Raw genomic sequence first — 16,189 nt, forward strand, 5'->3', positions numbered from 1 at the left:
AGTCTGATATTAAAATGTCTCCTTATGGACACAATTTAATTAGGACTAATGTTTTGAGTAAAGTAATGAGGCACTAATAATGGACTAATGTAATAAGGGGTCATAATAAAAGCTCAGAACAAAATAAAAATAAAATAAAGTACTAAAGTTTTCATTAGACAAAAGAAAAAAATATCTTGATTTTGAAAGTGAGTTTAAAGGTACAAGAGCCAGTATTTCTAAATGTTCTAGATGTTCTTCCCAGGACATTCTTTCCCCTTACTGTGCTGGAAACAGATTACAGGGTAAGGTGTTAAATGAATAAGATGTGTTCCACTGTCTTATCTTTCTCCCTCTTGTTTTCTTTCCTGAATGTTGAGTGACAGTAATCCACAGTGAGACACTGAACAGCAGGTCTGTTTGGCATTTTGCAGAGGCTTGTTTCTCCCTCCCAGAAACGGCAAGCAGGTTGATAATGTTGGGGGTTTTAATCCATGTGCCAGCCTCCCTCCATTGTCTGGAGGCCAACCACCAATCCTCCATGTCAAATGGAATCCCTTCATCCATTCCTTCTCTGTTGGCTTCATAATGCCACTGAGTTGTAGGTATAAGCCTAGGGCATGAGGGCGATTAAAGAAGGTATTGCGAGAATATATAGAGAGTTTATGGGATGCAGATTTCTTTAAAATAAGAGTCAAACATGAGGACTAAGGTGTGTGAGAATGAGCATGTGGTTAAAGCAAGATTAGTGTTTTTTTATGGATTAAATGTGACATGAGTTTAGAAACAAGTCTGTAATAAATATTTAGTAAAAAAAGGGACTAAGCAAAAGGGGGAATGGTGTGTGTCTAATTTAAAAAACAGGTGATTAATTAAATGGTGTAATGGTACAAGGCCTTCGGTTACGTACACACGAGTCCTGAATGCGATCCTTTTGACATACGAAACATAGTTAAAATCTGAGTTCCCGTCAGTCTCTGCCTTGGAGTGTCACTGTGGCTACTCACTCCATACCGGAAATCATTTTTGTTTTGCACATCCTGACAATTCCACAATTCAAGGGAGTGAATGATTGAAGGATGGAAAAAATGAAGACATTTGTATGCTGAAATAAGTAGAACTGTTAAGTAGATCATATCTTATGAAAGCAGACAAAAACATGAACATGATGAATAGGACCTGTGGCTTTGCATGGTTAAACGACATACAGCTGTTATCACTTATGGTGTACTAACTTTTGTTTCCAGTTATATTGTCAAGATACAGTATATCACATAGAATTATAAAATTATAGTAAAACTATTAGTATGTAGCTCAGTTTTTAAGTCACAAATTATACATATACAGTAATACATTTGTGTATGCATTACTGTATATGTATAATTTGTGACTTAGAAACTGAGCTACATACTAATAGTTTTACTATAATTTTATAATTCTATGTGATATACTGTGTAAAATGAAGTCAGATATTGATCTTTAGCTATATGCAAATGTTTTAGTTGAGTCTGTCCATTTGCTGGTGCTGTATCCTAGTTAAAAAAATCAGCCTCCAACACATCACTGGTGATTTGCTACCTCGTTTACAGGCATCTATCACAGTTATTGTACACAGATAGTAGTGAATCCTCAAGGACATCTCGCACCATAACCATAGACTGCTTCCATTTCTTTAATCCAGAAAGTACTACAGGACCCTGCTTTAGCTAAGAAGCAGCTACTCCCAATTTGCCAATAAACATAATAAATTCCTCGCACCATTAATCCACCATATTTTAACCCCCACATTGAGTTTGCACCTGGACCAACAATACAGTTTCACTGCTTTTGCACATAGGCTATCCTTATAAAGTTTGCATAGTACTACCTCTGTTTACACACATTTACACTTTTGATATTTGGCACTCTGATTTTCTTGTTGTGCTTTACACCTAATGCAACATGCTGCTTTGCACTTCTGGTTAGATGCTAATTGCATTTTGTTAGTTTTGCACTCCTTCTTTACTTTATCTAAAAATACATTTAAATAGAATAAAATCTAATCAAATGTGGGCCACTTAATTTACCATTAAATCCTTTACTAAAGAATAACAGTTTTCTTCTTCTTCTTCTTCTTCTGCTTCTTCTTCTGCTGCTTCTTCTTCTTTCGGCTGCTCCCATTAGGGGTCGACACAGCGGATCATCCGTCTCCATACCCCCTTTTACATCTGCCTCTTTCACACCAACTCCCTGCAGGTCTTCCCTCACCACATCCATGAACCTCCTCCTTGACCTTCCTCTTTTCCTCCTTCCTGGTGGCTCCATCCTTAGCATTCTCCTACCAATATAACTTATGTCCCTCCTCTGCACATGTCCAAACCATCTCAATCTTGTCTCCAAAACTCCACTGCCCTCTCTCTCATTTACGCACATGTACTCTGTCTTACTCCTACTGACTTTCATTCCCCTTCTCTCCAGCGTGTACCTCCACCTCTCCAGGCTCTTCTCAACCTGTGCACTACTCTCACCACAAATCACAATATCACCCACAAACATCATAGTCCAGGGAGACTCCTGTCTGACCTCGTCCATCAACCTGTCCATCACCACTGCAAACAGGAAAGGGCTCAGGGCCGATCCTTGATGCAATCCAACCTTCACCATGAACCAGTCTGTCGTTCCTACTGCACACTTCACTGCTGTCACACTGTCCTCATACATGTCCTGCACCACCTTCACATACTTCTCTAACACACCTGACTTCCTCATACAATACCACAACTCCTCTCTTGGCACCCTGTCGTACGCTTTCTCTAAATTCACAAATACACAATGCAATTCTTTCTGTCCTTCTCTATACTTCTCCATCAACATTCTCAAAGCAAATAATGCGTCTGTGGTGCTCTTCCTCGGCATGAAACCATACTGTTGCTCACAGATGGTCACCTCTTCTCTCAGCCTGGCTTCCACTACTCTTTCCCATAACTTCATGGTGTGACTGATTAACTTAATTCCCCTGTAGTTACTGCAGGTCTGCACATCTCCCTTATGCTTAAAGATCGGTACCAGCACACTCCTTCTCCATTCCTCAGGCATACTCTCACCTTCCAGAATCTTGTTAAGCAATCTGGTATGTCATCTGGTCCAACCGACTTTCCACTCTTCATCCTCTTAATCGCTGCTCTCACTTCCTCCTTACTAATCCTATCCACTTCCTGCCACTTCATCCACATCATCCAACCTTCTCTCTGTCTCATTTTCCTCGTTCATCAGCTGCTCAAAATACTCCCTCCACCTTCCCAACACACTTTCCTCACTAGTCAACACATTTCCATCTCCATCCTTTATTGCTCTAACTTGCAACACATCCTTCCCAGTTCGGTCCCTCTGCCTGGCCAATCGGTACAAATCCTTTTCTCCTTCCTTAGTGTTCAACCTCTCATACAGCTCCTCGTATGCCTTTTCATTGTCTTTCGCCACATCCCTCTTCACCTGCTGCCGCATCTCCTTGTACTCCTGCCTACTTTTCTCATCACCCTGTCGATCCCACTTCTGTTTTGTTAACCTCTTTCTCCTTATGCTCTCCTGCACTTTCTCATTCCACCACCATGTCTGTTTGTCTTCCTTTCTATTTCCAGATGTCACACCAAATAATTTTCTACCACACTACAATCTTCCTCCTTCAGTTTTCACCATCTTATTCTTCTGTCAGTCCTCACTCTCCTCCTCTTCTTCTTCGCCTCCAAAACAATCCTACAGACCACCATCCGATGCTGTCTAGCTACACTGTCCCCTGCCAACACTTTACAGTCTCCAATCTCATTCAGGTTGCCTCTCCTACATATAACATAATCCACCTGTGTGCACCTTCCTCCACTCTTATACGTCACCCTATGATCCTCCTTCTTCACCACTGCCATTTCCAACCTTTTAGCAAAATCTACCACCATCTGCCCTTTCACATCTGCCACATCTGCCCTTTCACATTCCTCTCCTTTAGGCCATACTTACCCATAACTTCCTCATCACCTCTGTTCCCTTCACCTACATGCCCATTAAAGTCTGCCCCAATCACCAATCGTTCTTTCCTAGGTACACCATCTACCACTTCATCTAATTCACTCCAGAATTTTTCCTTCTCCTCCATCTCACAGCCGACCTGTGGAGCATAGGCACTTATCATTTATCATCATCCCTTCAACTTCCAGCTTCAAGTTCATCACCCTATCAGAAACTCTCTTCACCTCCACTACACTATTACTGTACTCTTCCTTCAGAATCACCCCTACACCATTTCTCTTTCCATCCACACCATAATAGGACAGTTTAAACCCACCTCCAATGATTCTGGCCTTACTTCCTTTCCACTTGGTCTCCTGAATACACAACATATCTACCTTTCTCCTCTCCATCATATCAGCTACCTCTCTTCCTTTACCAGTCATAGTGCCAACATTTAAAGTACCAACCCTAACCTCTACTCTCCTACACTTCTCCTTTCCCTGCCGTCTCTGTAGACGTCTTCCTCCTCTCCTTCTCCTCCTTTGGCCAACAGTAGCCCAATTTCCACCGATACCCTGTTGGCTAACAATACTTGTGGCGGTCGTTGTTAACCTGGGCCTCAACCAATCTGGTATAAATTTCTTAATCGTGACCCGCATATTCGATTTGGCACATGTTTTACGCTGGATGCCCTTCCTAACGCAACCCTCCCCATTTATTTGGGCTTGGGACCGGCACTAAGAGTGCACTGGCTTGTGCCTCCCTAATGGCTGGGTTAAAGAATAACAGTTTCCATTTCTTAAAATTTCTTAAAACCTTATAAATAAACTAATGAATTAGTCAGGACCTTGCTACTGTTCAGCTGCTGGTGAGTACAGTGATGGAAAATGGGACTAGTGTGATCTCCCTACTAGGCACGCAATTCACATTTCTTTACAAGAACACCAGTAGAGATAAAATGGCCAGCACAAGTAAAGCTTTTTTTTTTTATTTAAACACAACACTGCAGATAACTGTGATAATAATGCTATAATAATTCAACCTAAATAAAAAAAAAACCTTGAGTTTATTTATACCGGTCATTAACGATTTCAGTATAGTGTGACCACAAATAAATTCCAAATAAAAAAAGGTACTCAAAAAGTTTAACCAAAACAGCCTTGTGTAATGTAAAGAAACAATTTCAAAGCGTAAAGAAAGGTCCAAAAATGATCATTTCTACAGTATGTCATTCATGGGTTTCTTTTCCATTTACAGTTTATGTTTGTCTATGAATGAGTGTGTATTCATTCTGAATGCTTAAAGTGTGGCTGCTTGACTGCAGAACATCTGTTTCTATAATAATCACATGACAATTAAGTATGCAGTATTCTATTAGGCAAGTGTAGATGTGTAAGTTAATATTATTATTCTCTCTCTCTGTCTCTCTGTCTCTCTGTCTCTCTGTATCTCTCTCTCTCTCTCTCTCTCTCTCTCTCTCTCTCTCTCTCTCTCTCACACACACACACACACACACACACACACACACACACACACACACACATATAAGAGCTCATATGTTATTTATATGTTATACATACAGTACATAATAAGTAGTACATTATTATGGCCATTTTAATTGCCCAGAGAGGTTTTTCAGATATATTATTATTAATCACACATGTATGTGCCTAAAGTCTCTCTCTCATGTTATACATCCAGCCAAGGTTTGAAAGGAGAAAACTCAAGGTACAGTAAGCATCATTATGCAACAAAAAATTTGAATTTTAAATGCTTCCACAATGGGCCGTATCTTGACAATCTCTCTCTCTCTCTCTCTCTCTCTCTCTCTCTCTCTCTCTCTCTCTCTCTCTCTCTGTCTCTCTCTGCTAGCTTGTCATGCTTGTGCTAAATTACCAGCTCATCATGTGCTCAAAGCCAATACAGATCTGCAGAAAGAAAGGGACGTAGTGAGATGGATGACACGAGAAAGAGAAAGACAGGGGGAATGGAAAGAGCAGTTGGGCAGGCTTGAAGAGCAAGGATGAATGGGTGAAGTGATCTGGAAAAAAGTTCTCAGGGACGGCTTATATTATGAGATGAATATGTGTGTGTGTGTGTGTGTGTGTGTTGATGTTAGTGCAGGCCTATGATGAGGGTCAAGCACAGTTTAAGCGGATAGGACTTCTCTTGGGAGAAACATGAGGAGAGCATTTGGAAGCTAATGGTGTGTTCGAGGTGAAGTTCCAACTTAAAATTTCCCATCTACAACTGCGAGGCATACCAAAAATGCGCCCTCAAATAGAAATTTTAATTTATTCATTAAAAATATTCATTATACAGTTCGTTACATCAAATATTTAACATTTTGTTAAAGGTCTGCTTCTAATTACTCTCCTCTCAGTTATGAACAAAATTGTTTCCAAGCGCATATTACAATAAGTATACATTTCTGAATACATATAATGAGTTAATTTATATATACAAGTATTTTTTAGGCCAGTCACATTTATTTATTAAATCTAATAAAACTCTATACTTTGCTGTTTGAGAAAGCAAACATACATACATACAATTACAAGCTCTGACTTAATATTTCTGCTGTAAGTTGAATGTCGTGTTTTTGTTTAGTTTTTTTTATCAGAAGGATTGCACCAAACCTCTCTGTCTTCCATGTGATTAACATTACTGCTTAAATACAAAACACACAGTGCAGATGTGCAATAAAAAGATGTACTCATTGTGTTTGATTGATAGGAAAAGATAATGGTTGGCAAACAAATGACCCTTCCCCCTTCCCTCACAATCCACCGTAAAAAATTCTCCCTCTCCCCCTTCCTCTCTCAAAGTGGACGGTGGGGGAAGACTTTTGACATTTATTCAATACCATCAGTGGCTGTGCAGTGGCACCCTACAGTGGAATTATGAGCATCGTCTACTTAAGATAAAAGCTACGTAGTGTCAGTCGAAGGCAGCACTTAAAGATATCCAAGATTCCTCTTGAGGATATATGTGAATACACATCCTTTCTCTCTTTCTTTCTTTTTCACCACTCACAATGGTTTTCTCTGTGCATGTTCATTGCGCTTTTTAATAAAATCCAAAGTGGAGGAATTCTCTTGGTTAATAACGGTGAACAAAAGGGCCGTTGTGGGACTGGGGTGGAGACCAGGTCTGTCTGTGTGTGCATTTGTGTGTGTGTGTGTGTGTGTGTGTGTGTGTGTGCATGAGATGATACCACATAGATGAAGGTCTGTCACTATAAACTCTTGACCTCTTGGACAGGATCTCAAGGAATAGGTATTATTCATTAGCCAATCAGAGATCAGTAGGTATGACCTCATTCTTTAGCCCTTCTGTGACTTTTAATCTCTTACTACTGCAGCTGTAGCATGTGTGTTTAGCATAGGTAAGAATTTAAAATTTTCTTTGCCCTCAGAAAATAACCATGTTTAATTGAATAATGTGTTCAAGTCATAAATGTTTAAAGTCAGTGTTTTTTGCTAAATGTTTAATTTGTAAATGAACACTAAATCTGTATCATGAGGCACTAAATAAATAGATTTTATATTTAGGAAGATGATTACATGTTACAAATATAGTAAATGTCTCATAAAAGAAACCAAAACTACTTTTTTATTATATCAATTAAGTGTTAAAAATGATCATTTGTTGCAGGATATATTCTCATATTTTGTAGATGTTTGTTTATAGGATTCAGCTATTGAGATTAAACCTTAATTATAAGTAAACAAATGTTTTTTTTTCTGAACTGTTTAATTTTCTCAGTACACAGAGACATAAAAAAGTCAATGGCACTCTACAGGTGAATAAATAAATTTGCCCTATAGTTTGAATTGCTGGCCTGGCTTGAATCAGTGTTTTGGCTTCTAACCATGTCAGAATTGGCTGAAACCAGCAGTAGGTGGTTGGAGACAGTTGTCTTGATTTTTTTTCCTCATCTCCCTGGATACACTGTAACTTATAGCCAAGCTATTAGTTGTGGCTAACAATGGTCTTTAGCAGACAATCACCAATCAGGATAATGAAACACAGTGTGAGATGGTGTGAGAAAAAAAAGCCACACATACTGTATGTGATGCTTTGACCAAAGCTCCTCATCCAAATTAAAAAGTGTTAGGGGTTACAGCTCTAATCCTCACCATATTAAATTGCTTTTATAAACTGTTTAATGCACCTATGCACGAAATGATAGATAAACAAAAATATACCACAGACAGCAGCATATGACCTTGCATGTGACCTTGCTTGTTTTGTCATGCATATTTTTGCGATGGCCCTTATTTGTTTACCTTTATCAGTTCAAAATGGAACAAAAAACATGTTGGTGATTAAAGGTGTGATCAAGGAAGAAACTGTTTCTTGTGTTTTATTGTTTTGTAGGTGCAGAATTTAACCATAAATGAGAAATTGTTGAAAGCCTAATGGCTAGTGCTTTCCTACCACCTGTCCACTCGTATTCACTCAGGCTTGTGTCTCTAAAAAGTATATTCTATGGTCATGTAGTACTGAACAACTAGCAGAAATTAACGCAAGTGAGTTTTTCTTCTTGTGTTTCATGTTTGCTTCACACATGGTGACATCATTACATCAGCTTTATTTAAAATTAGTTCATTATCATAATATTTTGCTGTTATTAAGATATTGTATATTAGTTTATGTAGTTTATAATCATTGTCATTCATTATTTAGGTCAGATTAATAGGGTCAGATTAATGCAGGGTCAGACACTTTATTTTTCTTCTTCATCAGGGTTGTTGAAGTACTTCAACATTGAAGCTGATAATATTGTTAAATACAGGAAAATCAAGTCACTTTAGAAATGCAGACAATGCTGAAAATAAATTTGGCTTGTAGCTAAGGTTTGCCCCCTTGTTTCAGTTATGTACATGTTGTTTTCTATTTATTATTCCTCTCATAAAACACAGAACTTGCATTGCAAAAAACTTTGCTTCCTTTTCTGTTCCTTTTTGCTGTGCGTCAGTCAATTCTGGTGTGGTTCATGTGACAGCACCTCCTAGAGGACGCTGTTACAGAAAGTGCAAATATTAATATATCGCCTTGTAATAGCTTCCGTGCATGATGTCCTAATGTGCTTTGAGCATGTGCTATCTATAAATCAGTACTAAGAGTGTGTGAGCTTCAATTACACCTCAACAAGAGGCAGTGTGAGAGTTTGGGACTGGTCAGGATGAAAGAAGGGATGCAAAAAGGGATTGGGTACCTCTTTCTCTCTTTTTTTTCTCTCATCACTTTTTATTATCTTATCTCATTTTTATTCTCTTATCTGTTTTTCTTTACAAAAAATATTATTGCTATGATTTTAAAAGGAACAAATAAAGTAAAAAAAAAAAGAATTCTGGATTTAATTCTGATCTGAGATCATTGAAATTAATCCATAAACTTCCACCTTTGATTATCTAGTGATCAAATTAAAGTGGCTCTTCTTGTATGTGTGCATATGTGTGTGAGGGTCTTTCAGTAGAGTTGGGTGAATTCATGGACATATGGAGACTGACTTCTCTCGGGCATCAATGGGTACCAAAAGCCCTCCTCCCTTCTCTCTCTCTCTCTCTCTCTCTCTCCTTCTCATGTTCTAGCTCTCTGCCTGGCATGCTGGCAGCTCCTCTCCCTGGGATACTCAAGCCTTTCAAACATGAGTAATTGATGAATTGTATGCAATATGCAAATGTGAATGCATAAATCTCCTGACTGACAGCTTAATTTATGTGAGTCTTTAAGAATGCAGGATTAGATTTTAATTAAATATCTTCAAAGGCACCCTGACTTGTACATTTCCCCTCCCCCCTTCAACTGCCATCTTTGTTGTTGCTGTTGAAACCATTCCCATTAAACTTTTTTTTTTTTTTTCTTTTTAAATCTGATTTTAGTTCTCTCTCTGTGCCCTCTTGGTACACTGCCACTTGCTCTCCAAGGTTTTATTTGACTTTCAAACGCTGGTCATTATTACATGACGTTTATAGCTAAACACTGTAAACAACTACACACTGTACCAAATTAAAAGCTTTGCTATAACCAGTCCTACCTAATTCTTAAAACCTGTTTTCTTTAAAATGTGGTCAAGGCTTGATTTGTGACACAAATTTGTGGTGTTTTTTTTCTCACCCATATAATTTATTTGTAAGATGAACAGGTTTTGTTGGGGCATGAATATTGAACGAGACCGTTTATAAATGACAAGGGCACATTTGCAAGACTGGGAGGGAAAAGAAAAGTGCTTAGTAACCCACTTTTTCAGGTCCCCAGCAGAGATTCGCCAGGGATTTGCAGCAAAGTGATTGGCTGTGACGAGTACACTGACAGGGTTTTTTCTTCACTGGCGAATGGAACGTGCAGCAATGTGCGAATGACTTTTCCCAGCCATCTGTTCATCCAGCCCAATGGGACTGTGTGTGTGTGTGTGTTTAAGAAAGACTGAGTCTGTGCCGTTACACAGCTCTGCACTGACTGTGGGGAAGACTGAAGCACTTACCACATTATGTCTGTGAGCAAGGCATAATGAAATAAAAGGAGAGCAAAAAGATTCACAAAAACCACAAATCCCAGTGACTAAAAGACACTTTTCGGACAGAATGGACTAAATAGTTAATCTATTTAAATAGCAGTTTGATAAAAAAAAAAAAAAAAAAGATTTTACACCTTAAACTAAATCATGTAAATCATGTAAATAAAAAGAATATTCTAATAATTATTAAATCACTCTTTTAAATAATAATTATGTTTACAAATTTAATAAGAGAGGAGGTTTACTGCGCAACAGTAAACTTGGCTAAAACACTTTGAGGAAATATATGGGTCTTAAATTTCATTGCCTGCTATTAGCATTAGCACCATTAAAAACTCTAGACTGTTATTCTCTTTGTTGCAGGGAATCAAATAATTATTTCTACCACTGTAGTTTTACAGAGAATGTTTTACACAGATCACTATACTTTGTAGTTTGGTATTAGATTATATCACAAACAAAATTATCACTACTAAATGTATTTTTTAGTACTTGACCCAACATGGAACACATTTGTGTATCAAAGACACAATTGAGATTTAATCCAGTTTGTTCTTGGAAGTGAGATGATGGTGGAGTGTTATTTAAGGGAAGCACCTGTTTGTGAGCAAGGAAAAGCCTGTTCAATCTCTAACAATACCCAACTAATGCAGAGCTAAATAAGAAAATAGGTTTAGGAGTCCCAGGAGAGCTGGGTGCCTGTTTCATATACAGTCACAGAAAAAAAAAAGATCTCAGATTTCTAACCACTTGGGCTTGTGAATGTTGTTTCTGTAGAAGAATACATAAGGGGTGGTGAGTCACAAATGTTGGGTGTGGAAAAAGCTTTTGGCACATGTTGCTTCATTATTAAAAAAAACATTTAATGTACAATGAAAGGCAAAACATGCTCTAGAGGAAGCTTCCTTTTTCCTACTCACATTTAAACAGTAGCAGAAATATCTGCTTAATTCTCAGTAAATGCTGCTTATGTCTGCCTCTTGCACTTAGATAGGTAGGATTTTACAATGTTTAGCTGATTTTTAAGCCTTATAGAGTACTATAATTTGACTTCCTGGATTTAGCTAAATTTAAAAATCCCTATTTACAGTTAGTTATCGGAAAATTACTATCATAAAAATTTGGATATTATTTATTGTATAGTCATTAAAGTTGTTTGAGAAATGCATCACATTCCATACTCTGCAGTTACTCTGGCTAATAGAGCCAGTAGAGTGCTAACATTTACAACTTGTAGAACCACTTTTGTTCTTCTCTCTTCTTTGATCCGTTCACAGCACTGTTCCTGGTGTGTGCATGTGCAAAAGAAGATGAATGTCTCCATTTTGACCTTGGCAGGGATATGTGTGTGTGTGTGTGTGTGTGTGTGTGTGTGTGTGTGTGTTTGTTTGTGTGTGTGTGTGTGGTTAGCTTTGATTCATCTTCCTTCACAGACAGTAGTGACTGATTTCAAAACATGAACTTAGACGAAGATGGTGATGCATTTAAATCCTTAACATAATAATTAAAATTAACAACAATTACATTTCTTTACACTCACAACAAGCAAATACATCCATAGGTTGATACAAATAAAAGAAGGTACAAACCCGATTCCAAAAAAGTTGGGACACAAATTGTGAATAAAAACAAAATGCAATGAAGTTTCAAGTTTCATTATTTTATTCAGAATACAAAATAGATGACAAATAAAATGTTTAAACAGAGAAAATGTATCATTTTAAGGGAAAAATAAGATGATTTTAAATTTCATGGCATCAACACATATTACAAAAACGTTGGGATAAGGCAATGTTTACCACTGTGTGGCATCCCCTCTTCTTTTTATAACAGTCTGCAAACATCTGGTGACTGAGGCGACAAGTTGCTCAAGTTTAGGAATAGGAATGTTGTCCCATTCTTGTCTAATACAGGCTTCTAGTTGCTCTACTGTCTTAGGTCTTCTTTGTTGCAGCTTCCTCTTTATGATGCGCCAAATGTTTTCTATGGGTGAAAGAGCTGGACTGGAGGCTGGCCATTTCAGTACCCGGATCCTTCTTCTACGTAGCCATGATGTTGTTATTGATTGATGGAGTATGTGGTCTTCATTGTCATGATGGAGAATGCAAGGTCTTCTCTGAAAGAGATGACATCTGGATGGGACCATATGTTGTTCTAGAACTTGAATATACCTTTCAGCATTGATGGTGCCTTTCCAGATGTGTAAGCTGCCCTTGCCACACGCACTCATGCAACCCCATACCATCAGAGATTCAGGCTTCTGAACTGAGCGCTGATAATAACTTGGGTTGTCATTATCCTCTTTAGTCCGGATGACATGGCGTCCCAGTTTTTCAAAAAGAACTTCAAATTTTGATTCGTCTGACCACAGAACAGTTTTCCACTTTGCCAAAGTCAATTTTAAATGAGCCTTGGCCCAGAGCCTGTGCTTCTGGATCATGTTTAGATATGGTTTCATTTTTGACCTATGGAGTTTTAGCGGGCAACGGCGAATGGCGCGGTGGATTGTGTTCACCGACAATGTTTTCTGGAAGTATTCCTGAGCCCATGTTGTAATTTTCATTACAGTAGCATTCCTGTATGTGTTGCAGTGCCTTCTAAGAGCCTGAAGATCACGGGCATCCAGTATGGTATTCCAGCCTTGACCCTTAAGCACAAAGATTGTTCCAGATTCTCTGAATCTTTGGATGATATTATACACTGTAGATGATAACTTCAATGTCTTTTAATTTTTTCTCTGAGAAACCAAAATGATCCAATATTGGCATGACATTTTAAAATGTCTCACTTTCAACATTTGATATGTTATCTATATTCTATTGTGAATAAAATATAAGTTTATGAGATTTGTTAATTATAGCATTCCTTTTTTATTGACAATTAGTACAGTGTCCTAACTTTTTTGGAATCGGGTTTGTACTTTTACAAGGCTTATACTAGCAGATACAAAACAATAGTTAAGTTACATCCTGTGGCTGCTGTTTTCCTATAGGTTGGGGGCAGTGTCAGGTCTTGGACACTATGGAAGTGCCCTGATGAGGGCAAAATTATACTTGAGGTACACCCAAACTTTGGTGCCCTAAGATGGACTTGTGTATTCCTGCCTCACAGCCAGTGTGCTATCATGAACCTAACAGGGATAAAGAGATTAATGAGTAATCATACACATTCCTGTCTATATTTTACTTCATGAACTGAACATATCATTTACCCAAAGGACACTGTCACACAAATTGCTTAAAGTATTATGGAAAAAGCTAAAAATCTAGCGATCTAGAAATTGATAATACAGCTAAAGGATCTGTGTGGACTATATATGGTTTTACCTGGTATTATTCTTGAAAATTGAGGTTATGTTAATGTTTAGTCAAAAGGAATTGTACAGCAGGACCAGGTATAGTAATAAGCAGTAAAAAAATATGACATTTTGCCTTCTCATGGTTTGTTTTTATTTGCTGGCTTAAATGCTCAGCTAAGAGGTGGCCTTGCTTATATATTACTGTAGGTTGACAGAGTCTGGTGAGATTTTGTCCTCTTTATAAAAAAAAAAAAAAAAACATTTGTTTGTACCGGTATGTGTCCAGTAAAATTTGAGAATGTATTTTTGAACTGTACAAAAAATTGATGGGTAACTACGTTCCTCTGTTTCGGTACAGTTATGGGGAAGAAATGAACAAAATTGCTTGTTGATTTTATATTAACACAGTTTATATTATTATTATTATTATTATTATTATTATAATATTTGTGATCAACATAATATTTTATAAAAATAAAATAGAATAAATCAAATTAATGCAGCACATGTTTTTATTATGTTGATTAAATTGAGGAATCGATAAATTGGCACAAATAGAATTTATTACAAAAAATTCATACATTTTATTAAATAGTTTACATTTGTTAGACCCTATTTGGGTAATAAAGATGTTTATATAAGTGTGTGTGTGTGTGTGTGTTTTACATTTAATATAACATTTTCTAAAGTGATCGACTTAACTGTTCTACTTATTTCAGCATACTTTAACAAATTCTTTATTCCTTCCATCCTTGGAATTGTCAGGATTTTCTCCTTTTAAAATACATTTTTGAAGCTGGACATAAAACGCTAAAGAATCCATAAAGCAACAATTCCGCAATTGTTGCTTTATGGATTCTTTAGCGTTTTATGTCCAGCTTCAAAATGTATTTTAAAAGGAGAAAATCCTGACAATTCCAAGGATGGAAGGAATAAAGAATTTTAGCTAGCCACTAGCTAGCCACTAGCCACTTCCTGTTTAGCCGCTAACGCTAGTGCCGTTGATTCTTTAGTATTTTCATGCATGCTCAAAACAAATCTAATTTCTGATACAGAGTGAGTAGTCACAGTGATGCTGCACATTTACCTTTTTTTTACCCCTGCCATTGTTGTGTATGTTTTTAAGTTTAACAATAAAAAAATTCACTCAAAGTGTGAGGCGGAGACTAAACAAACTTGCGGTCCGCCACTTAATACTTGAACTATGTTCCGCTCATAAAAAGGATTACATTCGGAACACGTGTTCCAAGCCAAAAGCCCTGTATTGAAATATTTCGATACGAATACATGTACTGTTACACCCCTGATGTCTATGTACCTATTTGAACTATGGAAGTGTGCTTTAGAAGACTACCTTCCTCCATTCGTCATATACCTGAGGGGAGAAAGAGGTCCACTTTTGGAGTGTGTCATACACCCTGCCCTAAAAAATTATATACTTGCACAGTTTATGATTCTTATCTCTCTCTTTCTCTCTCTTTCTCTCTCTCTCTCTCTCTCTCTCTCTCGCTCTCTCTCTCTCTCTTTCTCGCTCTTAAACTTACTTGATTTCTGTCCTGTTCTCTTTCACTTTGTGCACGTTTTTCAAGGTGATCGTTATCATTTTACCACAGTAGTACAGTTGCTCCCTTCTACAGAATCTTTTACTTGCCAACTGTTGCCAACATATCCAACTGTTGTTTTAAGGGTTTGTGTGGAGTGTCTGTATATGAATGCCAAGAGGAAGAATCGGGAAGATTACTGCCTGAAAATATCACTAAGCTACAAAACATTATGCATGCTTAGTCTGATTTTTAAGTGCATTAGTATTTGTAATTTATCATATATTGTTTTGACCATGTAATTTGTTCGTAAAAAAGCTTATATTTTCAGTTTAAGCTCTCAGAACTGGCTGATACAGGACACTCTGTTTTGGGTCAAGATATATACAATTGATGAGGTGTTGGTACATTCCAATCTCCATCACACAGTCACATGTAACTGCTTACATAAAGAAGATTTAGTTCTTTCTTAAATTCAGGTCTTTACTTATATAATTATTTCCAGAAAAAACATTCTAATTATGCCTCTGTAGCAAACACATAATATTTGAACATTACAAGGATGTAGAGTAACACAGACTAAGAATTGAAAAGAACCAAAAAACCATGAAAGGAACAGTAAGCAATAGATGACCAGATTCACATATGGCATTACATGTGTCCTTGGTAGTCAAATCACAAGTGGTCAGCACCAAGTAAAAATGTGAAGATGTCAGTTGTGTCTTGAAGCAAATTGTCACATCATACTTTGATAGTATGAATGCAGAAGCATCTCGACACATCCCAGAGAGCAACAAAGGAACGTCTAATTGACTTTATATTTTCCTTAGCAAGAAATCATGTAATTATTATATTGGAAAAATA

At 37.3% G+C, this 16,189-nt stretch overlaps 1 protein-coding gene across 7 annotated transcripts in view; it reads left to right on the forward strand.

Moving 5' to 3' along the window:
- dacha (dachshund a) overlaps window positions 1–16,189 on the forward strand; it is a 136,281-nt gene that overhangs the window by 50,730 nt on the left and 69,362 nt on the right. The window lies entirely within an intron of this gene.

Source organism: Silurus meridionalis, chromosome 15 (assembly GCF_014805685.1).
Source record: "Silurus meridionalis isolate SWU-2019-XX chromosome 15, ASM1480568v1, whole genome shotgun sequence".
Taxonomy (NCBI): Eukaryota; Metazoa; Chordata; class Actinopteri; order Siluriformes; family Siluridae; genus Silurus; species Silurus meridionalis.